The sequence below is a fragment of the Rhamphochromis longiceps genome, linkage group LG14 (assembly GCF_057381845.1).
Source record: "Rhamphochromis longiceps isolate RC_006_pf linkage group LG14, R_longiceps_female_GT1.1, whole genome shotgun sequence".
Taxonomy (NCBI): Eukaryota; Metazoa; Chordata; class Actinopteri; order Cichliformes; family Cichlidae; genus Rhamphochromis; species Rhamphochromis longiceps.
The window spans coordinates 30,911,990-30,939,542 of record NC_140570.1 but is presented as its reverse complement, the minus strand read 5'-3'; the positions used below and the strand labels follow the sequence as shown (position 1 = coordinate 30,939,542).

The following is a 27,553-nucleotide window of genomic DNA, read 5'->3' as shown; positions in this document are numbered from 1 at the left end:
CTTTCTCAATCCTTTATCATCTGCAACCGAAAATAGTTGTGGATGATTACTATACCTTTCTAATGTTGTTGTCCCTGCCTCTCTTTCTCTCTCTCTGGCTCTGTTCCTGTGCTACTGAGTGTAACTACCGCCCCTCCCCCCCTCTGCCCAGCGTAAAGCACAAGGCTCGCGTGCAGAGTGAAGCGGAAAAAAAGTGCGAGAGAGAGGCTGAGAGAAAGAAAAAAAAAAAAAAACCCACGTGACGGCTCGCGATAAGGAGCCGGCTCGCGTCGTTCACGTCAAAGAGCCGGCTCTAAGAGCCATTTCGTTCGCGAACGACCCATCACTAGTAATCTCAGCCCATAGGAGAAATAAGAATCTAAGAGACATGCTTGTCAGGGCCACATTACCAGAACAGATGAGGCGAATAAGATCAGCGAAACCCGACCATTGGGCCTTTCAGCTGAGACTGTTTTGTGTACAATCCTCATGGAAAAATAGGGGCACCCATTCTGCAGAGAATGACCCTTAATATGAGGAATATCATTTATTGCATCTGGTGCGAAAAATGCCGTCTACTCTATGTGGGTGAAACAGGTCAAACTTTGTTGGAGAGGTTAAAACAACATATCTATAGCATTGAGAGGAACAGACTGGGCACCCCGTTAGTATTGCATTTTCAAACATCCACAGAGCCTGAAGGCAGCCTGAAGCGCTCCTTTTAAATTGTACTGACAATTATTGCTGTCTTTATGCAACGCTTGCCATGACAATAAAAGCTGGAGAGGTACCTTCTGGGGATATAGATAGATAGATATATATATATATATATATATATATATATATATATATATATATATATATACATACATACATACATACAGTGGGGCAAAAAAGTATTTAGTCAGCCACCGATTGTGCAAGTTCCCCCACTTAAAATTATGACAGAGGTCAGTAATTTGCACCAGAGGTACACTTCAACTGTGAGAGACAGAATGTGAAGAAAAAAATCCATGAATCCACATGGTAGGATTTGTAAAGAATTTATTCGTAAATCAGGGTGGAAAATAAGTATTTGGTCAATAACAAAAATACAACTCAATACTTTGTAACATAACCTTTGTTGGCAATAACAGAGGTCAAACGTTTACTATAGGTCTTTACCAGGTTTGCACACACAGTAGCTGGTATTTTGGCCCATTCCTCCATGCAGCTCTTCTCGAGAGCAGTGATGTTTTGGGGCTGTCGCCGAGCAACACGGACTTTCAACTCCCGCCACAGATTTTCTATGGGGTTGAGGTCTGGAGACTGGCTAGGCCACTCCAGGACTTTCAAATGCTTCTTACGGAGCCACTCCTTTGTTGCCCGGGCGGTGTGTTTTGGATCATTGTCATGTTGGAAGACCCAGCCTCGTTTCATCTTCAAAGTTTAGTATTTAGTATTTTAGTATTTATTTATTTATTGTCATTGTCAAGAACAATGAAATTGCGTTTGGGGCTTCCATACAACCCCAAAAAAAGAAGAAAATAATAAATACCCCTTAAAACCCAAGTGTACATATTTAACCCAGTGTGACTCCAATGCAATAAGACAATCCTTAGCAATAATGTTCGTAGAAATTCAGACAAAGACCTGAGAAACATGACAAAATACAACAATGCAACCCATTCAATATTATTGTACTGTGAGATATGATATCAGATATGATAGTTATCTATTTAAGAAAGGGGGGGGGGCAGGAGGGGGAAGAGAATAAAGATATGATGCACCAATGCAGACCAGTTCATTGCTATTAAGAAGTTGGATATGGTTATTGTCCGTGAGAGGGGGGCAGAGAGTTCAGGAGCCTCACAGCCTGTGGATACAGGCTGTTGGCCAGTCTGGATGTTCTGGCCTGTATAGACCTGTACCTTCTCCCTGAGGGCAGCAGATGGAAAAGGTGGCGCGCAGGGTGATGTTGGTCCCGCAGGATACTGTGCACCCTCCTCAGACAGCGAGTGGGGAAGATATTACTGATCTCTGGCAGACTTGTTCCAATAATTCTGCCAGCTTCTTTCACCACCCGCTGGAGTGCTTGCTGATCGGCCTTGGTGCAGCTGGGGAACCACTCACTGATGGAAGGAGGTTTTGGCTCAAAATCTCACGATACATGGCCCCATTCATTCTGTCCTTAACACGGATCAGTCGTCCTGTCCCCTTGACAGAAAAACAGCCCCATAGCATGATGTTTCCACCCCCATGCTTCACAGTAGGTATGGTGTTCTTGGGATGCAACTCAGTATTCTTCTTCCTCCAAACACGACGAGTTGAGTTTATACCAAAAAGTTCTACTTTGGTTTCATCTGACCACATGACATTCTCCCAATCCTCTGCTGTATCATCCATGTGCTCTCTGGCAAACTGCAGACGGGCCTGGACATGCACTGGCTTCAGCAGCGGAACACGTCTGGCACTGCGGGATTTGATTCCCTGCCGTTGTAGTGTGTTACTGATGGTGACCTTTGTTACTTTGGTCCCAGCTCTCTGCAGGTCATTCACCAGGTCCCCCCGTGTGGTTCTGGGATCTTTGCTCACCGTTCTCATGATCATTTTGACCCCATGGGATGAGATCTTGCGTGGAGCCCCAGATCGAGGGAGATTATCAGTGGTCTTGTATGTCTTCCATTTTCTGATGATTGCTCCCACAGTTGATTTTTTCACACCAAGCTGCTTGCCTATTGTAGATTCACTCTTCCCAGTCTGGTGCAGGTCTACAATACTTTTCCTGGTGTCCTTCGAAAGCTCTTTGGTCTTGGCCATGGCGGCGTTTGGAGTCTGACTGTTTGAGGCTGTGGACAGGTGTCTTTTATACAGATGATGAGTTCAAACAGGTGCCATTCATACAGGTAACGAGTGGGGGACAGAAAAGCTTCTTACAGAAGACGTTACAGGTCTGTGAGAGCCAGAGATTTTCCTTGTTTGAGGTGACCAAATACTTATTTTCCACCCTAATTTACGAATAAATTCTTTACAAATCCTACCATGTGGATTCATGGATTTTTTTTTCACATTCTGTCTCTCACAGTTGAAGTGTACCTCTGGTGCAAATTACTGACCTCTGTCATCATTTTAAGTGGGGGAACTTGCACAATCGGTGGCTGACTAAATACTTTTTTGACACACAGTGTGTGTGTGTGTGTGTGTGTGTGTGTGTGTGTGTATATATATATATATATATATATATATATATATATATATATATATATATATATTATATATATATATATATATATATATATATATATATATATATATATAAAAACTAAAAGAACAAAAAACAAACACCCAGCACGCCCCTGCGGGCGGTTTATCCTTCAAGCTCGGGTCCTCTACCAGAAGGGGAGCCTGGGAGCTTGAGGGTCCTGCGCAGTATCTTAGCTGTTCCCAGGACTGCGCTCTTCTGGACAGAGATCTCCGATGTTGTTCCCGGGATCTGCTGGAGCCACTCGCCTAGCTTGGGAGTCACCGCACCTAGTGCTCCGATTACCACGGGGACCACCGTTACCTTCACCCTCCACATCCTCTCGAGCTCTTCTGTGAGCCCTTGGTATTTCTCCAGCTTCTCGTGTTCCTTCTTCTATCTATCTATCTATCTATCTATCTATCTATCTATCTATGCTGAAAAATGGCATGAAGCTTTATGACAGTGTTGTCTGAGATGAAAGGAGAGTAATCACTTTAGTGTGTTGAATGTGTACAAATTAAAATACAGACAGGCACAGCTAAAACCTTATAATTTGGACAAAAGTGAGGTCATAGTATTGGACCTAAACTCAGAAACAATGGCCACATATTTAAACAGAGACTTACTCTGGAAGGAAATATTTTAGGTACCAGACGAAAAACATAACAGAAGCCACAATTCCCGAGTTGAACATGAACTTTCCCCATCATTTACAGTATTGAATCCAACAGGGATTAGCAGTAACAGATGTGTGCTGTGGTAATGACATTGTGGGAATATTTACTTCGGAGTGACATGCACAAATAACCCTATCTAAAGACAGAGCTCAGCATAAAGCAGTTTTGTGGTTGAATGGTTTGGCAACTACCTTTATGTCTCTCAGTCTGTTTGATTTATAATGACAATACAGCAGATGTGCATATGTGTGCTTTTTAGAGTGAATTTTACTATTTGCAGATGTTATGAATGTTTCTAAATGGGGCACTTTAGACAAAGATAAATTATTCCTGGATGGCTCTCTGTCTTCAGAGGCAGAAAAAAGTGTTTTTAAACGTATGGTTGACAACAGCTCATTCATTGGTGTTGAATCCTCAATGCGACAACTCAATGACCAAGTCATCATTGTTCAGGTTTTGGTAGGAGTTTCCCTTTGCATCAACACTATGTTGATCATAACCTTTTTTATGAAGGACACCTTTTACAGAACTATGCGCTACATCTTATTTGCTGTCACATTACTGTCTGATTGTCTCATTTTAATTCTGACAGATTTGTTGCTGATCTTGAGCTATTTTCATTTATCTATACAGGTGTCATTGTGCCTTATTATGTTTGCAGTGTCATCCGTGTGTAACTTTGTCACACCATTTACTTTGACAGCAATGACCCTGGAACGCTATGTGGCCATTTGTATGCCCCTGCGTCATGGAGAGCTTTGCTCCACACGCAGCGCTCCGCATTGCATCCTCATCATTCACGGCCTCAGCTCTGTGCCCTGTATTTTGATTCTGTCTGTCTTCTTTGCATCTGTATCCTTAAGCTTCTTCACACAGTACCGGGTTTGCTCTGTGGAGATGTTCATTTTACGTAGTTGGCAGGGTCATCTCAGGTCAGCTATAAGTCAGTTTTACTTCTTGATTATGTGCATTATCATTGTTTTCTCTTATATTCAAATAATGAAAGTGGCCAAAGCTGCATCAGGAGAGAACAAAAAGTCAACACATAAAGGGCTCAGAACAGTGGCTCTTCATGCTTTCCAGCTGTTGCTATGTCTCATCCAGCTGTGGTGCCCATTCATTGAAGCTGCTGTCCTTCAGATTGATTTCATGTTGTATGTTAATGTACGGTACTTCAACTATATAATGTTTAGTCTTACTCCTAGATGTCTGAGTCCTCTCATTTATGGCCTCAGAGATGACAAATTTTTCCTTGCACTAAGATATCATGTCCTCTGTCACTTACACAGGAAAAAATCTGTTGGGGTTTCTAACTAACACCACATGATTCTACTAAAGAACAAGATAGGAACTGAGCTTTAATGTAATGATAAGGAACTAAGCAAGCAGTATATGCTCTATCAATTTTGTCTCCCAGCACTTGGAACTTATTATCATGACACTCAGTAATTCTTCTATGCAGAATACATTGTTTAACTATTAACGTGTAACTAGTCCACTGTAGTAAGAAAACCAGTTGATTAATTGAAGCTTTAGTAACATCAAGGCCTCTGGTACCTTAATTTTGTAACTTTTAAAATGTTGCCCAGGATCATTTAATGATGATTTCAACATTAATATTTCAGCATTTAGAACACATTCAGACTGTTTGTAGCCTGCATTTAAAAAGCACTTTGGACTACATTTCATCCTGTTTAGAATTATTTTGGCCACATCTTCACTCCAACAAGATTCTGTGACATCTGTCTGACAACATGATGAATGACTGATCACGTTGTGTTTTAGCTTATAACTAGATTAACACATAGCAAATGCTTCATTGCAGGGGAGCTGGCTGACAACCTGACTTACTATCGACAGAGTCATAGAGTTAGAAGGATGTAGCTGATAAATTTTATTTAGAGATCATAATTATGATTTTCCAATAGTCACTGTCTGTATCCTTACACTGATGACTTTTTTATTGTTAAAATGCAAATGTTAAATAGAATAACAGCTTAACATCTATCTGGGACTTCAGTTTCTACAAACATAAACTTCTGCAAATTAATGTGTTCCAACATTTGCTTTAATAATGAATACAAATATAAAGAAAGGTGAGTGTCCATCAGCTGGTTCAGGAGGGTTGAGCCTTCTTTTGTTAAAGAAAACATTTCTAGCAAGTAGGCTAGGTTACCATGGCAACATGTCTTATCTATCAGTCATGGAATTAATAAGCAACATTTTCTTAATTTTTCCTTCAGTGTATCAGTTCTAATCAGCTGTTTTGCCTTATTAAGCTATGTGTTTTTTTGTTGATGAAATTTAATCCCACGTGTGTGAAATTTAATCTGTTGTCATGTTTTTATTCTGACAGCAGCAGTTAACAACAACAACAACAACAACAATATTTCACAAGGGGTTATAGCAGTTTGTTTTTCTCTAAAGGGATTTAGACTCAAAACAGAAATGTGTTAATAATTAGCTGATCGTGTGATGATTAAGTGGTTCATCAATTATTTATACAGTTCCCCTGTGTTGGGTTCTAGAAGTTATACTATTGAACTATTGCTTCATTTTTATATTTTCTTAAGATGTCAACATAGTTTTAAAAACTATTATTGGCATGCACGTTATAGTTTATTAATTTGAGACTCTTAGAAAATTGTACCAATAAAATTAAGTTCACTGTATTTGTGCAACCAGAATGAAACATAATTTCTTTACATTCTTATCAATCTTGCAGTAAGTTATGTTTTTAGTAGCATTTGCATGTGTGTGTGTCATTCTGCCTGTAATTATGATAGCTTGAAAACTTTTGAGTGAACCTTGATTTAACTTTGAAGCGTGTAGAGTGGGATCATGTTAACAATTCAATAAAATTTGGACTACATCCAACAAGGTCTTCAATGTCAACTTAATGATATCTTGGTCAACATTTGAAAAAAAAAAAAAAAAAAAAAGCCTTATAACTTAGAAACTATGATTGTTACAAGTGTTGTATGTATTGTCAACATAAAGAAAGTACTAAGTACTAAAGATTTAAAAGGTCAAATGAGAATAATGCTATATAGAGCTATTTAAAACAATGTTTCTTACTGCCATTGTTTGTATTTACAACATAAAAAGACATAGGAATTATAGCTGGGGGATACCAAATATCTCACTATTTTGGACCTTTGAGCTCTTCGTCGTGGTTAAATAAGGTCAAACTTTCACGTGGTCACACTTTTATACAATGTCTTTTGTCTTTAAAACTATGTTCAAGTTCTGCTACCTTTATTTAAAGGTAGCAGAACATTTAGAAAATGATACTGGTATACAAGGATTTTTTTTCTGTATTTCCTAAAACTGGGAACCCTGTATTTCCTTTATAGTTTATGAGCTGAGTGCACTATTACTATGTATTCTAGAAATTCTACTCAAGTCCCTCATTTGGATTTTTCAATTCATCTTGTGGTCTTTTTTCATGTCGAGCCATGAGACACACTGAGAAAGAGATACATCAACTAATAAATGTACTAGTGAATGGTCATTCTAAATGATTACATTTTCAATAAACAGAAATGAGTAATTGATTGGATTTATTGTGAATTTAATTTTTTTAAAAGATTTTTGCATTTTTATATGTCTTTGTAATCTGTGATGATGTCAGGAATGATAATACAGGACCCCAAAACCAGCAGGTAAAAATGAAGTCCAGGGTTAGGCTAACCATAACCCTAAGCATTCATTCATTGCAAGCAAGCGCAAATGTAAAAACTGAGCGAGAGGGGCTGCTATTGTGTGTGTGTGTGTGTGTGTGTGTGTGTGTGTGTGTGTGTGTGTGTGTGTGTATATGGATAATAGCAAACACTGAAATAATTTTTTTGCACGCAGCAATGAATTTTGTTCACTCAAATTTAGCTTTTCTTCGCTCAAAATAAATTTCTCCTCAAAATGCAACACTTGCACCTGCAAATTCTCTTTACGTGCGCTCAATTTTTTTTTACGTGTACTCAGAATAGTGGCACAAAAATAACGCCATATTAACATGCTTAGGGTGAAAATTCTCCTTGTCACAAACCCACTGTTACGAGCAAGTCATACTGAATAATAAATTGGCTGAAAGAAAGAAAAATAACTTCATGTGAGTGCAGGCAGAGGCCAGCACAAATTCCATTTACATCGTACATGCTTCCTTTAGCCAGTAATATAAGAAGGCAAAACATACATTTTCATTGCTATGCAGATGATATAGAGCTTTATCTATCCATGAAGCCAGATGACACTCACCAATTACTTTGTCTTTTACATGTGTGTTAAAGACATAAAGGCCTGGATGACCTATATTTTCCTCCCTCTAGATTCAGATAAAACTGATTTTATTGTAATCTGTCCTAAAAATCTTAACAACATGGTGTCTAATCAGATACTCACTTTAGATGACATAACCTTGGCCTGTTTGAGCAGGATATGTCCTTCGGTGCACATATTAAACAAATATGTACAACTGCTTTATTGCATTTGCACAATATTTCTAAAATTAGAAACATCCTGTATTAGTGTGATGCTCATAGTAACTAGTTCATACGTTTATTACTTCTAGGCTAGACTATTGGAATTTTCTATTATTAGGTTTTCCTAAAATCTCCCTAAAAATCCATAATCCAAAATGCTGCAGTGAGAGTAATGATAGGGAACAGAAAGAGAGGCCATATTTATCCTATATTGGCTTTTCTTTATTGGCTCGCTGGTATATCCAGAATCATATTTAAAATCCTTCTACTCTCATGTAGGGTCAAAAATAAATTATGCCCCATCTTTTCTTAAAGACATCTTAGTGCACTAGCCCCTGAATAGAGCACTTTGCTCTGAGACTGCTGGTTTACTTTTGGTTCCTAGGCTATTAAAAAGTAGAATGGGAGCCTTCAGCTCTCAGGCCCCTCTTCTGTGGAATGAGCTTCCAGTTTGGATTTGGGAGAAAAGACACTCTCTTTAAGTTTAGGCTTAAAACTTTTCTTTTGATAAAGCTTATAGTTAGGGATTGATCAGGTGAACATGTACCCACATGTAGCTACTCTGCAATAGGCCTAGGCTGTTGGGGGGCTTTCCAATGTTGCTTTTTCATTCACAACTTTTCACTCTCTATGTAGACTGCTTTGCATTCAGTCATAGTTATTTTCATATCTGCCTCTCTTCCACATCATGTTTTTTGTCCCTCTTCCTCTCCCAACCCTATGGCAGATGGCTACCATTTCTTGAGCCACAATCGCTCATAAAGTGCTTCAAGCTGACTGTTGTGGTGGCATATAAATAAAATCAAATTGAGTGAGGTTTCACTTCATTAGCTCCATTGTTAAATCCAGAATTGAACTTAAAACCCCTTTACCCATTTACAAGTAATATGAGTTAGTTAAAATGCATGCTTAATCATCCAGGTAATGAAATCCCCCCCAAAATTGCTGTCAGGGTCAGGGTTCCTGGGTTGACTCAGTGTTTTCAGTTCGTTTATGTTCCCTGTTCCACTCCTTGTGTGTGATTAGTCAGATTCAGTTCAGCTGTGTTCTCACATCTCTCATCATTATCACTCTTGTGTATTTAAGTCCTTAGTTTCTCTCTCAGTTCATCTTGTCATCATTGATTCCACATGTGTTTTTCAGTCAGTCAGTCAGTCAGTCATGTTCTGTTCATCCTGCCTATATAATAAACATCATCCTCAACCTTCAGCAACCCATGAGTCCTGCGGTTGGGTCACCTCTTCCGTCTCTCCACACTGCGATGCCCTGATAATTGCAGGTTTGGGGAAACCTGGAGTCAGCTGACACAGAGGAAGTAACTTGGAGGAGTGATTAAATATTTTTCCCACCAAAAACACAATATCCAGATGAACAGAATGTTGTTGTTTTTTTGGGGTTTTTTTTGCGATATCAGTTAGTTACCCCAAAGAAGGCACATTACAAAAATTTCAATGCAGATAAGTATATTAATGACGTAAAAGAAATTCACTGGACTGACATCTGCCTCGAGAATGACCCTGATAGGGCATTATCTATGTTTATTGAAAACTTTTGCTACCTGGCTGATAAACATGCCCCCTTAAAAAGATTTACTGTTAAAAAGAACTATGCACCTTGGTTAGATAACGAACTTAAGGTTGCAATGTCAGAGAGGGATATAGCAAAAGCAAAAGCACATAAGTCTATCAGTCCACAAGAGTGGGCAAGATATCGCGAGTTAAGAAATCAAGTAACTAAATTGAATAGGCGTAAAAAGAAAGAATATTATCAACTTAAGCTCAAAGAGGCCAATAAGGACAGCAAAAAGGTGTGGAAAGTTTTAAATAATATAATGGGTAGAGATCTTGCTCCGGTGATGCCTCACATCCACACGGGTGGTACGTTTATAAGTAAAGCCAAGGATATTGCCAATTATTTTGTGAATTATTACAGCAATAAAATAACAAATTTAAAATCTAATATGAGCAAAGGCGATCCCACCTTATCATGTCGTCTTATACAGGATGTTATCATGAATAATAAACTATGCCAATTTAAGTTTGAGGCAGTGAACGTGCAGATGGTAGAGCGCTTATTGACATCACTTCCTGACGATACATCCTCCGGTTCTGATAACATAGACAGTAAACTGCTCAAAGTCGCAGCCAAGTTTGTGTCCCTTCCTATATGTCACATATTTAATAAATCTCTGGCATGCAGCTTATTTCCATCGCAGTGGAAAGAATCGAAAATAATTCCGATTCCTAAAAACAAGAATGACATTTTTAATGGTGTCAACAGCAGACCTATCAGTCTGCTACCCATTTTAAGTAAAATTATGGAAAGGATTGTCTACGAACAAATTCAACATTATCTAATAGAAAATCAGTTACTCACTCAGTTTCAACATGCCTACAAACCTGGTTATTCCACCAGTTCAGCTCTCATTCACATGACAGATAACTGGTACAAATACCTAGATAAAGGGAATTTGGCCGGGGTGGTATTTCTGGATTTTAGTGCTGCATTTGATTTAATAAATCATGATCTACTGATAGATAAACTAAAATGTTATGGATTTTCACCAGCTGCTTTGTGCTGGATGGAAAGTTATCTGTCTGGAAGAAGGCAAAAGGTTTATTATAATGGTTATTTCTCGGAGGGCCGCGAAATGAACTGTGGTCTACCCCAAGGCAGCTGCCTCGGTCCACTTCTCTACTCAGTTTTTACAAATGATTTGCTGTATGTCCTGGATAAATCTCATCTTGTAATGTACGCTGATGATTCCACCATGTTTTATTCAGCCAGTAGCCACTCTGAATTGACAAGCGTATTACAACTAGATTTGCTGAATGTGTTTGATTGGATAAGTAAAAACAACATGATTATAAATGTGACTAAATCCAAATCCATGTTAATAGGAAGTAGAGCACGTTTAATCAACAGTCCACAACTAAATCTTTCCATAACTGGATCGGCATTAGAACAGGTCACCCAGATTAAATTACTTGGTGTTACCATAAACCACCACCTTTCATGGTCTCAGCACATCAATTCTGTTATTAAGAAAATGGGACAGGGCATAGCTATAGCTAGGAAATGCTCCTTTTATATTACTTCTTCAGTTATGAAAGATGTCATTAACGCATTAGTATTATCTCATCTAGAGTACTGCTCAATCATCTGGTCTGCAGCTAATAAGACAGATCTGAATAGACTTCAGTTAGTCCAAAATAGGGCGGCCAGATTAGTGTTAAGGTGTTCATACTATACAAGTATTGACAAAATGCATGATAAACTTTCTTGGCTTTCTGTACAAGCTAAATTATACTATGGCTTACTTGTATTTTTAAAGAAAACAATACTGTTAAACACACCACACTTTTTTTGTGCTCAGTTGCAGTATCCAGATGAAATTCATAATCATGCCACACGATTCTCAACCAACCACAATTTAGTAATTCCTCGTGTTAAAAGTAACTTTTTGAAAAACTCTGTTATATTCAGAGCATCGTTTCAGTGGAATAAGTTGCCTGAGGCAATAAGAGAATTGGCTTCAATTCATAATTTTAAAAATCACCTAAAAGCCTATTTAGGCAGTTTTTAATGTATTTGTAAAAATTGTAGAGGGTAATATCACTTGTAATGGAAATTGTGTATTTTGTTTGAGTGTTTTGTTTTGGTTTTCTGCTTTTATATAATTTTTAATATTCACATGTTTACATTTCAGTATTGTAAAACTTTACTGTAGATCTAATTGTTGTAACATTTTATTTGGAGATATTAGATGGCTTGGGCCCCAGGAAGACTAGCAACCACTGTTGTGGAAGCTAATGGGGTTCCTTATAAATAAACAAATAAACATTTCCAAAAGTAGAATGAGAAGCAGAGGGTTCAGCTATCAGGCTTCTCCCCAGTTCATAAGTCTGGCTTTAGAAGACAAATGGTTTCTCTAATTTTATAATTAGGCTTAAAAATTACACTTTTGATAAAGCTTAAAGTTACACCTAGATTACATTGGCTTGCAAAAGTATTCGGCCCCCTTGAACTTTTCCACATTTTGTCACATTACAGCCACAAACATGAATCGATTTTATTGGAATTTCATGTCCCAATACGGCTGTGTGCAGGCAAGAGTAGGACCCAAACGCAAACTCGCAGAGACGAAAAGCAAACTCAAAAAATACAGCTTTATTGCTGGCGTGGAAGGGAAACAGAGAACAAAACTAAACTGGGAAAACTAATACTAACTCATACATGGAAACACAGGGAGAATCACACAGCTACGATGGAAGACGCGACACTGACTAAGCGAAACATGGGGCTTAAATACACTGAGGGATAACGAGGGGGAATGAGCCACAGGAGGAGAGCACAGCTGGGAGTAATTAGGCAGGACGAGACAAGGGAAGCAAAACTAGAAACATTAACATAGGACACAGACTGTGAAAGTAAAACAGGAAGCACACTGACTGAACTCAAGACATGTAAACTTAACAGACTGGGGAGACAGAACATAGGGACCTGAAACATGGGACAGAAAGACACAGTAGACACAACATGAACATAACGACGCCACAGGGGAAGAGTAAAACAAAACGCAGGAACACAGAACCTCTTTCAAAATAAAACAGGAAATATAATGAAACACAGACATGACTACATGAACTTGACAACATAAGAAACACAGACATGAAACACATGAAGGACAAGGGTGACTTAACAGGGGTTGAAAACACAAGGGGAATCTAATAAACAAATTAACTTAGATAACCTAATGAACTTAAACATAAACCATAAACATCAAAAATAAACTAAAACTTAAAACGCTGGGTCAAAAGACCCAGGATCGTGACATTCCACGTGAAAGACCAATATAAAGTGGTGTACACGTGAGAAGTGGAATGGAAATCATACATGATTCCAAACATTTTTTTCCAAATAAATAACTGAAAAGTGGGGTGTGCGTAATTATTCAGCCCCCTGACTCAATACTTTGTAGAACCACCTTTTGCTGCAATTACAGCTGCCAGTCTTTTAGGGTTTGTCTCTACCAGCTTTGCCCATTCTTCTTTGCAAAACAGCTCCAGCTCAGTCAGATTAGATGGACAGTGTTTGTGAACAGCAGTTTTCAGATCTTGCCACAGATTCTCGATTGGATTTAGATCTGGACTTTGACTGGGCCATTTTAACACATGGAGATGTTTTGTTTTAAACCATTCCATTGTTGCTCTGGCTTCATGTTTAGGGTCGTTGTCCTGCTGGAAGGTGAACCTCCACCCCAGTCTCAAGTCTTTTGTAACTCCAAGAGGTTTTCTTCCAAAATTTGGCTCCATCCATCTTCCCATCAACTCTGACCAGCTTCCCTGTCCCTGCTGAAGAGAAGCACCCCCAGAGCATGATGCTGCCACCATCATATTTGACAGTGGGGATGGTGTGTTCAGAGTGATGTGCAGTGTTAGTTTTCCGCCACACATAGCGTTTTGCATTTTGGCGAAAAAGTTCCATTTTGGTCTCATCTGACCAGAGCACCTTCTTCTAGTGATGTGTCGGTTGTGAACGAAATGGCTCTTAGAGCCGGATCTTTGAAGTGAACAACGCGAGCCCTTTCTCTCACCCTCTTTCTCGCACTTTTTTCTGCTTCACTCCGCACGTGAGCCATATATATATGTATACATATACATATATATACTAGGGGTGCAACGATACACAAAATTCACGGTTCGGTTCGGTTCGATACTTTGGTGTCACGGTTCGATATTTTTTCGATACAAAAAAAAATGTTCATGCCTTTTTAATTTGTCATTTATTAAAATTATAAATATATATTTTAACTCAAAAGTACAGTTTCTTTTTCCTCAGATATTTTTATTAAAGTTTCTGCATCCATTTTTACAAAAGACAAATTGAACAATATGCCGTCAGTTTTTAAATTTAACCCTAACCCTAACCCTTGTGCGTGTTTTTTATTTTGACAGCGAATGCGCACCCGCGGACCACTTATGTGCAGCCCTGGTTATTTAGCTCGTCATATTGCAGCCACAGAAATTCTTTTGTCCATGAAACCATAAAGCTGCACTTTCTTTTTGCCTTATCTACACTTATTTGTCATAACTTTTCCGTTTTGTGGTAAGCTTTTTGATAGGTTTGTAGCTTGAACCTATTCGCTGGAACGTTGAGGACAATATAATTACACAGCAAGCAAGACACGAAGTAGGCAAAGTTCTTCATGTTTCTCGTGCACGGGAGAGAACCGGACAAACGCCGTTCCTTCGCTTGAACCCAGTTGCTCTCGTCCGTTCTCCCGTAACACTGCTCTTTTATTGAGGTGACATGAATATGCATAGGTTCATTAACATATGACGTCTACATACACACAAAGAGTACCTTAGATAAGATAAGATAAGATAAGATAAGATAAGATAAGATAGAACTTTATTAATCCCTCAGGTGGGTTCCTCTGGGAAATTCGATTTCCAAAAAAGCACAGCACCAACAGAAGTTACAGAGTTACAGAATATTATATACAGTTGTGGTCAAAAGTTTACATACACTTGTAAAGAATATAACATAATGGATCTACTGAGTGTCCCATTATTTCTAAAACTCTGATTTTCCTCTGATAGAGTGATTGGAACAGATACTTCTTTGTCACAAAAAACATTCATGAAGTTTGGTTCTTTAATGACTTTATTATGGGTTAACAGAAAAAAGTGATCACATCTGCTGGGTCAAAAATATACATACAGTAACATGAATTAGCAATTTTGGTGACTTAGAAAGTTGTCAGTGAACTGAGCTTCATAGCATGGCCTCTTAACTTCTTCTGAGTGATTATGAGTGACTACAGCTGGTGTCTTCTCTTAGACAGGTTAAATAGGGCTCATTGGATACAAACGCCCACAAATGCTACAATGGGAAAGTCAAAGGAGCTCAGCATGGATCTGAAAAAGCGAATTATTGACTTGAACAAGTCAGGAAAGTCACTTGGGGGCATTTCAAAGCAGCTGCATGTCCCAAGAGCAACAGTGCAAACAATTGTTTGTAAGTATAAAGTGCATGGCACTGTTTCATCACTGCCAAGATCAGGAAGAGAATGCAAGCTATCACCTCCTGCTGAGAGAAAATTGGTCAGGAGGGTAAAGAGTCAACCAAGAATCACCAAAAGGCAGATCTGCCAAGAATTAGAAGCTGCTGGAACACAGGTGTCATTGTCCACAGTTAAACGTGTTTTGCGTCTCCATGGACTGAGAGGCTGCCGTGCAAGAAGGAAGCCCTTGCTCCAAAAGCGGCACCTTAAGGCTCGACTGAAGTTTGCTGCTGATCACATGGACAAAGATAAGACCTTCTGGAGGAAAGTTCTGTGGTCAGACTAAACAAAAATCGAGCTTTTTGGCCACAATGCCCAGCGATATGTTTGGAGGAGAAAAGGTGAGGCCTTTGACCCCAAGAACACCGTGCCTACAATCAAGCATGGTGGTGGGAGTATTATGCTGTGGGGCTGTTTTGCTGCCAATGGAACTGGTGCTTTACAGAGAGTAAATGGGACAATGAAGAAGGAGGATTACCTTCACATTCTTCAACATAGCCTAAAATCATCAGCATGAAGGTTGGGTCTTGGGCGCATTTGGGTGTTCCAACAGGACAATGACCCCAAACACACATCAAAAGTGGTAAAGGAATGGCTAAATCAGGCTAGAATAAGGGTTTTAGAATGGCCTTCTCAAAGTCCTGACTTAAACCCCATTGAAAACATGTGGACAATGCTGAAGAAACAAGTCCATGTCAGAAAGCCATTAAATTTAACTGAACTGCACCAATTCTGTCAAGAGGAGTGGTCAAAGATTCAACCAGAAGCTTGTGGATGGCTACCAAAAGCGCCTAATTGAAGTGAAAATGGCTAAGGGACATGTAACCAAATATTAGCACTGCTGTATGTATATTTTTGACCCAGCAGATGTGATCACTTTTTTCTGTTAACCCATAATAAAGTCATTAAAGAACCAAACTTCATGAATGTTTTTTGTGACAAAGAAGTATCTGTTCCAATCACTCTATCAGAGGAAAATCAGAGTTTTAGAAATAATGGGACACTCAGTAGATCCATTATGTTATATTCTTTACAAGTGTATGTAAACTTTTGACCACAACTGTATATATATATATACACACACACACACACACACACACACACACACACACACACACACACACACACACACACACACACACACATATATATAAATACAGAGACAAATATAAATAAAATATACGAAGGGGATAAATAGAATAAATAGGAATAAAAAATAAAAATACAAGTGAATTGCACATTTCAAGTATTGAGGTCTATTGCACTGTTGACTATTTACAAAAAGTATTGCACAAAAAGGTATTGCACAGTGAGGTGAAGAGGTGAAGAGGCACTACAGCTTAGTTGTTCCCCCCTCCTTTGTCCTCCTGTTTCCCCTCCCTCTCCCCTCCAGAGAGGAGTTAAACAGTCTGATGGCGTGTGGGACAAAGGAGTTTTTAAGTCTGTTAGTTCTTGTCTTGGGGAGAAGCAACCTGTCACTGAACAGACTCTTCTGGTTGTTAATGGCCGTGTGCAGAGGATGCCTGGCATTGTCCATAATGTCCATCAGTTTCTTTAATGTCCTTTTCTCTGCCACTGTCACCAGAGTGTCCAGCTTCATGCCGACCACAGAGCTAGCCTTCCTGATCAGTTTCTCCAGCCTGGATGAGTCCTTCTTTGCTGTGCTGCTCCCCCAGCACACCACAGCATAGAAAAGTACTCCAGCAACCACCGACTGGTAAAACATCCTCAGGAGCTTCCTGCAGATGTTAAAAGACCTCAGCCTCCTGAGGAAGTACAGTCGGCTTTGTGCTTTTTTATACAGGTGCTCTGTGTTGCATGACCAGTCCAGTTTATTGTCCACCCACAGCCCAAGGTACTTGTACTTGTTGACCACCTCCACCTCCTCCCCCTCTATCTGAACCGGCAGTGGACCTGCTCTAGACCTCCCGAAGTCCACAACCAGTTCCTTAGTCTTTGAGGTGTTGAGTTGCAGGTGGTTTGTGTGACTCCATGCGACAAAGTTCCTCACCAGACTTCTGTACTCCTCTTCCTGATCATCCCAGATACACCCCATGATGGCTGTGTCGTCTGCAAACTTCTGAATGTGGCATAATTCAGAGTTGTAGCAGAAGTCAGAGGTGTACAGGGTGAAGAGAAGAGGGGACAGCACAGTTCCCTGTGGTGCTCCTGTGCTGCTGACCACTGTGTCAGACGTGATGTCCTTCAGCCTGACGTACTGTGGTCTGTCGGTGAGGTAGTCGGAGATCCAAGCGACCAGGTAGGGGTCCACCTCCATCCTGTTCAGTTTTTCCTGAAGCATACAGGGCCGGATGGTATTAAAGGCACTGGAAAAGTCAAGAAACAGGATCCTGACCGTGCCTTTTCCCCCATCCAGGTGTGAGTGGGCTCTGTGTAGGAGGTACAGGATGGCATCCTCCACTCCGACACCCGCCTTGTATGCAAACTGTAGTGGGTCCTGGGCATGTTGTACCTGTGGTCGGAGGAAGTTGAGGAAGAGCCGCTCTAGAGTCTTCATAAGATGTGACGTCAGTGCCACCGGTCGGAAGTCATTCAGCTCATTGGGCCGGTTCTTTTTGGGGACCGGGACGATGCAGGATGTCTTCCATAGGGCGGGCACTCTCCCCAGTCGCAGACTGAGGTTGAAGACTCGTTGTAGCGGCTCCCCAAGTTCAGCAGCACACGCCTTTAGCATCCTAGGACACACCTTGTCTGGGCCTGCTGCCTTTCTGGGGCGAAGCTTCCTCAGTTGTCTCCTGACCTGATCCACTGTGACACTGGGAGATGTTTGGGAGGAGGGGAGGGGGGGAGATGTCTTGCTGCTGAGAGAGGGATTGGAGGGGGGTGTCATGGTGTCAGGAAGGGGGGGAAGCGAGGGAGGTAGGAGAGTGGGGATTGGACTCTGTAGTGAAGGTGAGGGTGGGGGGGGTTGTGGGCTGGTCAAACCTGTTGAAGAAGTTGTTGAGTTCGTTTGCCTTCTCCACAGTCCCCCCCACTGTGCTTTTCTTGGTGTTGTGGCCTGTGATGGTTTTCACACCATTCCAGACCTCCCTCATATTGTTCCTCTCCAACTTCTGTTCCACCTTCCTCCTGTAGGTGTCCTTTGCTTCCCTCAGGCAGCGTTTCACCTCCCACTGTGCTGCTTTCATCTCCTCCTTCACTTTGCTCCTGAAAGCCTTCTTCTTCATGTTGAGGACAGCTTTGACTTCCTGTGTTACCCACGGTTTGTTATTAGGATAACACCGTACCGTCTTAGCAGGGGCGACCGTGTCCACACAAAAGTTGAGGTAGTCTGTAAGACAGTGTGTCGCCCCCTCTATGTCCTACCTTGGCTTTGTGTGTGTGTGTGTGTGTGTGTGTGTGTGTGTGTGTGTGTGTGTGTGTGTGTGTGTGTGTGTGTGTGTGTGTGTGTGTGTGTGTGTGATCTGTGTGAGGTCAAGATGTGACCCTGTGAAGACTTCCCCAGGAGTCTAGCGGGTCCATCTGAACAAAAGGCTCTTATACTTAAACAGATATACGTGTGTTTGCTATGCCATATATCAACAAGAGAAGATACGGATCTATGCCAGAACACTCTGTAGATGAGTGAACGCACCCCCCTCTTCATGCTACACAGAGTTGTTACAGACCTCCTAGGATGAGACATTCTTTTAATCTACAAATGATTATATACTTCTAAGCATATATGAGTAAATATTTCTAAGCATAAATGACAATGAACAATACAAAACCTAACACTTTTCTTTGGCTGTCACTTCTTCACCCTGACCTGTCTTATTTGGCTCAGCAGAACTAAAATATATATCCTGCTGCTTTTACACACGCACTCACATAACGCTCAGCGATTCTCTGCGCGATCAACCTCTCACATGTTTAAGCTTGCTGCCGGAGATTTCACTTGTCATGTTTGCGTAGTAAGCTAACGATTAATAAGACGATGTCAGAGGAATTGGTGCACAAATTATCATCACTCACAGATCAGTGCTGTCGCTCTCTATACACAGTTCGCGCGATTGCAAAGTGAAAGCAAAAAAACAAGCGCAATTCAAACGCGATTTCAATATGTCACATATTGACAGTGGCTCACCGATGCCAATGACATAATTACCCAGCTACATTTCCGAAAGAATGCAAAAGCATTGACATATATTTTTCCTTCCTACAATAGCCGGACGGGCAGGGCAGAGATAGATTTTGGTAGCCCGACTGGAAAAATCGCTAGCCCCAGGACGTCGGGCTAGCGATATTGCGAGCCCTGTATCTGATTGAGGAATCACTCATCTTTGGAAAAGAGAGTTTATTACAGAGAAATGTCTCTTTCAAAAATAAAAGCTATACTATACGCTTCTTCTGGGCTATATTCTCAGCAGCATATTAAACATATCAGGTCCCCATAAGGAGAATCATGTGCTAACGGCTGTCTAAATGACTCGGCTAAAGTTTGTAGCATGCTTGCTTGTTGTTTTTGTTTGCTTCCACTTGTCTTTGCACTAGGATGATGTCGGCGTAAATGTGCAGTTATATTCATTGTGTTCCCACTAGTACTTTCAGGTTAATCTCGTTGAAATGACCTTAACGCCACAACACGCAAATCTCCGTTAACAAGCTACCCCTGCATGGGGCTGGACGGCCAACACGTTAACGAGCAAACTGCGCTAACGCACTAGTTCCCACCAATGTAATTGAGCATTGCGTGGCACATCCGACATACTGTTTTACTTTTGTCCATGACGCGCTTACCTTCAGGGTCATACGTCACATGAAAACCAAAATAGTTCCAAATGCCAGATCTGAATTAGGGTGGGGGAGGTTCAATTTGCCATGTTGCAAGGAGAGCTTAACTTCTGTCTAGCTAGCTTGACCTGCACTCAGTGGATCTGCGTTCGACTACTCCGCCTAGGCTGCACTGTCGAGCGCAGATCCACTGAGCGCTCAACACAGACAGCATCGTCAGAAGGAAAGTTGATAAAATAAATACATATGCGTACCGAACCGAAAGCACTGTATCGAACGGTTCAATATCGATACGAGTATTGTTGCACCCCTAATATATATATATATATATATACTAGGGCTGGGCGATATATCAAAAATTTATCGTTACCAAAATTTATGACTCTCATCGACGACATTTTGCCCATGTCGGTAAATTCGGTATCTAAAAAAAAAAGAAAAGGCATGTGCAGGTTGGCGATGTTCATGTCCCTTTAAGACGCTGTGCTACGTTACAGACTTGACGGGGTGGAGTCACATGACTCTACTACCTGTAACAAGACGAGACACGGGTGAACAAATGGAGGACGATTTAAATGTTGAAGCAGCAGCGACGGAGGTAGAGCTGGTGGAGGAGGAAGAGGAGATGCTTGTTAACAAAAAAAATGCATCATCAATCGTTTGGCAACATTTTGGATTCAACAAGGATGATATTGATCAAAAAATTGTTAAATGTAAACTCTGCAAAAAGACTGTTGCGTCAAGTCAAGGTAACACAACCAACCTCTTCCACCACCTGCAGCACAACCATGTGATTCAATTCGAAGACATAAAAAAAGCTCAAAGCGAGAAGAGAGTAGGAGGACCAGCAAAAACGTCTTCCTCCACCAGGCAGCGGTCAATAACCGAAGCATTTGCTAGTACTCAACTATATGAACTTCCAAAAGATGGCAAGAAATCACAAATGCTATAGGCTACCGCATAGCAAAAGACATGGCTCCTATTGCTACAGTGGAACGCAACGGGTTCAGACACTTCATGAAAATAATTGACAAGAGATATGAACTCCATCACGAAAATATTTTTCAAAAACTATCATTCCCAGCATGTACAGCACAGAGAGGGAAAAGGTTGCTGCTGAATTGAGAAACGTTAAGCACGTTGCAGCCACATCCGATCTCTGGTCCAGCTGTACAATGGAGCCGTATATTAGTCTCACAGTTCATTACATCGACAACAAATGGGAGCTGCGTACCAGAGTGCTCGAGACGGCCTATTTTCCATCTGATCACACGGGGGAGATGGTTGGACAGGGGTTGAGAGCGATGCTGTCTGCATGGGACATCGGTGAAGAGGACCTTGTTGCTATATCAACTGACAACGGCCCAAATATTGTGAAAGCTGTCAAGCTCAATAAATGGACACGGGTGCAATGTTTTGGGCACAGGCTGCACCTGGCAATCGGTAAGTGTACATCTTAATATATTTGGGTGGTGACATCTGGTGTGTTTTAAAGTGACTTTAATTCTGTGTGTCATATTCAAAATTGAAAGTATTAATGTTTGAATAATGTTTATATAGGCATAAAAATACTTAAGACTGCTGAGCAGCAGTGTATCCAGAAAGTTTTTACAGAAGACTTATTGTGAGCCAGTGTTGATCATGTTGTGCTGTGAAATGTAGCAAAATACATCCCAGCCACCAGCTCCCCATCCGAGCGGGTTTTCAGTTCTGGAGGAAACATTGTGACATGCCTCAGATCCTGCCTGAAACCTGACATGGTCAATATGCTTGTGTTTCTTAGCAAGAACCTGGAGTAAACACTACTCAGGTAAACATCTACAACAGTAGTTTGATTGAACCGCTCAGGATACCAAGTCTGCTGCTGCCCCTTTTTGAAGTGCCCTGTTCAAGCCCTGCCTAATTTTAACTATCAGTGTTCTATTGAAGTTTTTTGCAAACAGCACTATTTAATGTTTTTGTTTAAGAGTTTATAGTTTTCACTAGTCACATGGCAGTGCTTAGTATTTATTATAGTTTTTTCTGTGTTCAATTGACATTTGTGTTTGTGACATTATTTGTTTACAAGTTATAGTACCTCAAGGCCTTAGCAGAGATAGGCCTTTGTCCATGATGGCATTACATTTGCACAATCATTGTTTACTTTGTGAATAGCCAATGTGAAACATATTTATTATTAAACTATTTTGTTTACAAGGGATACACATTTTTTAGAGAGCATGGTTACATATTGTATCCTACACTTTTTTATTTTGTTCAGTTAATAAATCTTAACCACTAAAAGTACTTACTACTATTGTCTTCATTTATTTTCAGTGACATTTTACAGTCCTTTAAAGTGGTAATAATATAATTGCAATGAATAGGTCTAGGGGGAATAATATTATCAAAATAACTGGAGGAACTATGCTGCCTGCCACAGCCCCATCAAATGAAAAAAAAAAAAAACGTTCGTGTATATGTGTATATGTGTATATACACATATACATGTATATACACATATATATATATATATATATATATATATATATATATATATATATATATATATATATATATATATATATATATATATATATATGTGTGTGTGTGTGTGTGTGTGTGTGTGTGTGTGTGTGTGTGTGTGTGTGTGTGTATGTTATCGAATACCCAATCCAATAGTGAATAGCAATGAGAAATAGTATGCTGTGGTGACGACATTGTGGTACTTCATTTCAGAGTCACATGTACAAATAATAGGTGAGGGAAGCATTCACCACAAAGAACTGTTTGCCAGAACGTTTTGGCAATTGTCTCTCACTGTGTTTGTTTTGTAATGACAACTCTCTAAGGTTCTTTTTTAAATTCATTTACAACATTTAAACTTATGGTTGACAACAGCTCATTCATTGGTGTTGAATCCTCAATGCGACAACTCAATGACCAAGTCATCATTGTTCAGGTTTTGGTAGGAGTTTTCCTTTGCATCAACACCATGTTGATCATAACCTTTTTTATGAAGGACACCTTTTACAGAACTATGCGCTACATCTTATTTGCTGTCACATTACTGTCTGATTGTCTCATTTTAATTCTGACAGATTTGCTGCTCATCTTGACCTATTTTCATTTATCTATACAGGTGTCATTGTGCCTTATTATGTTTGCAGTGTCATCCGTGTGTAACTTTGTCACACCATTTACTTTGACAGCAATGACCCTGGAACGCTATGTGGCCATTTGTATGCCCCTGCGTCATGGAGAGCTTTGCTCCACACGCAGCGCTCTGCAGTGCATCCTCATCATTCACGGCCTCAGCTCTGTGCCCTGTATTTTGATTCTGTCTGTCTTCTTTGCATCTGTATCCTTAAGCTTCTTCACACAGTACCAGTTTTGCTTTAGGGAGACGTTCATTATACGTAGTTGGCAGGGTCATCTCAGGTCAGCTATAAGTCAGTTTTACTTCTTGATTATGTGCATTATCATTGTTTTCTCTTATATTCAAATAATGAAAGTGGCCAAAGCCGCATCAGGAGAGAACAAAAAGTCAACACATAAAGGGCTCAGAACAGTGGCTCTTCATGCTTTCCAGCTGTTGCTATGTCTCATCCAGCTGTGGTGCCCATTCATTGAAGATGCTGTCCTTCAGATTAATTTCATGTTGTATGTTAATGTACGGTATTTCAACTATATAATGTTTAGTCTTACTCCTAGATGTCTGAGTCCTCTCATTTATGGCCTCAGAGATGACAAATTTTTCCTTGCACTAAGATATCATGTCCTCTGTCCCTTATTCAGGAAAAACAATTAGCATTTTCTAACTAAACACATAACACACTTAAACACATGATTCCACTAAAGAATAAGCTACTCACTGAGCATTAATGCAATCATAAGGAAGTAAGTAAACAGTATCTTCTATCATTTAGTCTCCCCGTTTGGACCTGAGGATCATGACACACACTAATAGTTCTATGCTGAATACAGTGTTTAGCTATTAACATATAACTGTAGTTCACTGTGGCGGCAGAAGTGATTTATTCATTGGAGCTTTGGTAACATCAAGGCCTCTGGTATCTTTATGCACTACTTGTCATATACAATGTTTTGTATGGTTCAATAACATGTTATTGTAAAAGTGAACTCATTTAAATGCCATTGCTGAAATGAAACAAACTGCCAGAGCTGATGTTTGTGAAAGACTTACATAATAAATGATCATTGAGAGGTGCATATATAATAAACATTTGCCAACAAAAACAATATTTTAACATGCAGTATGCATTTTTTCTTGCAACAGAAAGATCATATATGCCCTGTTTGCCTTCAGAGTGTTGTTTGGCAGACCTTCAGTGCTAAGTATGATCCCCAGATAACAGAACTGGCAAATACAAAGCAGGGGTAGAATCACATTAGCATGTATATCCCCAGAAAACCAATACTAACATATTAACAAACATGTCATATTGGCCCAGTTTATTTTTTCTTATCATTGTTATGATGATACCATAAATAGCATTTGCATTTTCTGTTGTATTGTTCTTTTGCTGTTAGGGTGTTCTTGTTATGGATAAAAAAAACTGTTTTTTGAAACTAGCTGATCTGCACTTTGCCAACTTCTGTCAACAAATATAGTTCTATAAAGTTGTTCTATATAGTGTGTAACTGTTGATATGCAGAGTTATCAAATTTATTGTTAACGCAAGGGTTTATATGGCACATTGACTTCTCAGGAAATTTTAGGCAGCACTCATCGTCAGAGAATACCGGAAACTCTGTGCTGAGTATGTCCTGGAAGTGTGGTTGACAAGGACTGAGCTAAGATCCTGTGGGACTTCCAGATAAGGACAAACTGATGATGGCAAACCAACTGGACATCGTAGCGGTTGACAAGCAGAAGATGATGACCATAGTGACAGATGTTGCTATCATAGCTACATCAGGAAGGAGAAACACAAGAACTTGAGAAATAACAAGTGCTGAGAGAAGTGATAGCGAAGATGTAGAGTGCGAAGGCAACGGTGATTCCCTTGATAATCAGAGCACTCAGGGTCCTGAAACTGGGCGAGTGGCTCCAGGAGATCCCAGGAATGACATCCAAGATCTCTGATTCAATATCCTGGTTGTTGAATGTGTTTTATTATTTCTCAGTTTATGACATTTGTGAATTTTGGCAGCAAAAACAAGCAAGGTCTTGTTCCAGAGAACAGATTTAGTTTTTAGTACAAGTGATGTAACTGGTTCACAAAGAGGTGAATTGAATGTGTTAAAAACAATGAATCAGTCAATTTGCTGCTGATGCTGACTGGTGTAATAAGCATTTAATTTGACCAATTACTGCAGATTATATCTGTAAAGAAGCTGAATAAATGTTGCCTGATAACTTATGGTGAACGGGTGGGAATAAATAAGGCTACGTTCACACTGCAGGCGAAAGCGCATCAAATCCGATTTTTCTGACCCTATGCGACCCATATCCGATCATGCTATGACAGTGTGAACGGCGCAAATCCGATATTTTCAAATCCGATCTGGGTCACTTTCGTATGTGGTACTGAATCCGATACATATCCGATGTTTTAGAAAGCGACTGTTGTTTGAACGGTCATGTCGCATTAAATCCGTCTTTTACGTCACCAACACAAGACAGGCGCCAATTATCAGCGCCCGATAAGACATCGCGAACGCTTCCTGGCCATCCCGTGTAGATGTCAGTGAAACTGTTGGGAAGACAACGTTGGAGAAACGTGAACATTTTATTTGTACTGTATAATCTGCAGATTCTGACAGAAATCTGCAACTATCCTTTGAAGCACCGCTCCTCTCTAAAACAGCAATAAGGATCATTATTAGGTTATTTACATTATTATGTAAATAACAAAATAACTTAAAGTAAAAATTGGGAAACGTAAAGTCCGAAGTCTTTATATTAAGGGCCATCTGTCAAACAATACTGTTTGCTCTGGGTCTAAACAGAGCGCGTTGTGTGTGAAGTCTTTTGCGCATGCGGGCCGCTTTGAGCGTTCACACTAGCGCCTTTGCTGTCGCATTTTATTTGTAGTGTGAACACGCAGACAAAAAAATCGGATTTGATCAAAAAAATCGGAATTGAGCATTAAGACCTGCAGTGTGAACGTAGCTTCCAGTTGCTTTTCGATATGTAACTGAATCAGAACAGGTGAATATTGAAATGTATTTTTCTTTACCTTTCTTTCCTTTGCGAAATGTCTATTGTATTGGGGGAAAAACAAATGATCAAACTATCAAATTGTTATGCTTCAATCGCGTTTTATGAACACAAAATGCGCATGTTTATTGAATATGAAAAAGTTGTGTTGATTGAACACAATTGTTTAAGTTTCTGCCAAAGCAAAACATTTGTGTGCAACCAATGTCCACTATTGAATCAAGTAAATCTAACATGGCCTTTTTTTCAGTGTAGGCTGCAGCCTGGCTACTCATCAGTTTGTTATACAGGGAGTGCAGAATTATTAGGCAAGTTGTATTTTTGAGGAATAATGTTATTATTGAACAACAACCATGTTCTCAATGAACCCAAAAAATTCATTAATATCAAAGCTGAATGTTTTTGGAAGTAGTTTTTGGTTTGTTTTTAGTTTTAGCTACTTTAGGGGGATATCTGTGTGTGCAGGTGACTATTACTGTGCATAATTATTAGGCAACTTAACAAAAAACAAATATATACCCATTTCAAATATTTATTTTTACCAGTGAAACCAATATAACATCTCCACATTCACAAATATACATTTCTGACATTCAAAAACAAAACAAAAACAAATCAGCGACCAATATAGCCACGTTTCTTTGCAAAGACACTCAAAAGTGTGCCATCCATGGATTCTGTCAGTGTTTTGATCTGTTCACCATCAACATTGCGTGCAGCAGCAACCACAGCCTCCCAGACACTGTTCAGAGAGGTGTACTGTTTTCCCTCCTTGTGAATCTCACATTTGATGATGGACCACAGGTTCTCAATGGGGTTCAGATCAGGTGAACAAGGAGGCCATGTCATTAGTTTTTCTTCTTTTATACCCTTTCTTGCCAGCCACGCTGTGGAGTACTTGGACGCGTGTGATGGAGCATTGTCCTGCATGAAAATCATGTTTTTCTTGAAGGATGCAGACTTCTTCCTGTACCACTGCTTGAAGAAGGTGTCTTCCAGAAACTGGCAGTAGGACTGGGAGTTGAGCTTGACTCCATCCTCAACCCGAAAAGGCCCCACAAGCTCATCTTTGATGATACCAGCCCAAACCAGTACTCCACCTGCACCTTGCTGGCGTCTGAGTCGGACTGGAGCTCTCTGCCCTTTACCAATCCAGCCACGGGCCCATCCATCTGGCCCATCAAGACTCACTCTCATTTCATCAGTCCATAAAACCTTAGAAAAACC

At 40.0% G+C, this 27,553-nt stretch overlaps 2 pseudogenes; both read left to right on the top strand.

Annotated features, from left to right (window-relative positions):
* The first annotated feature begins 4,257 nt into the window (after positions 1 to 4,257).
* LOC146654417 (odorant receptor 131-2 pseudogene) lies at positions 4,258 to 5,196 on the top strand (annotated as a pseudogene).
* A 17,830-nt stretch (positions 5,197 to 23,026) lies between these two features.
* Positions 23,027 to 23,950, top strand: LOC146654416 (odorant receptor 131-2 pseudogene; annotated as a pseudogene).
* The last annotated feature ends 3,603 nt before the right edge of the window (positions 23,951 to 27,553 follow it).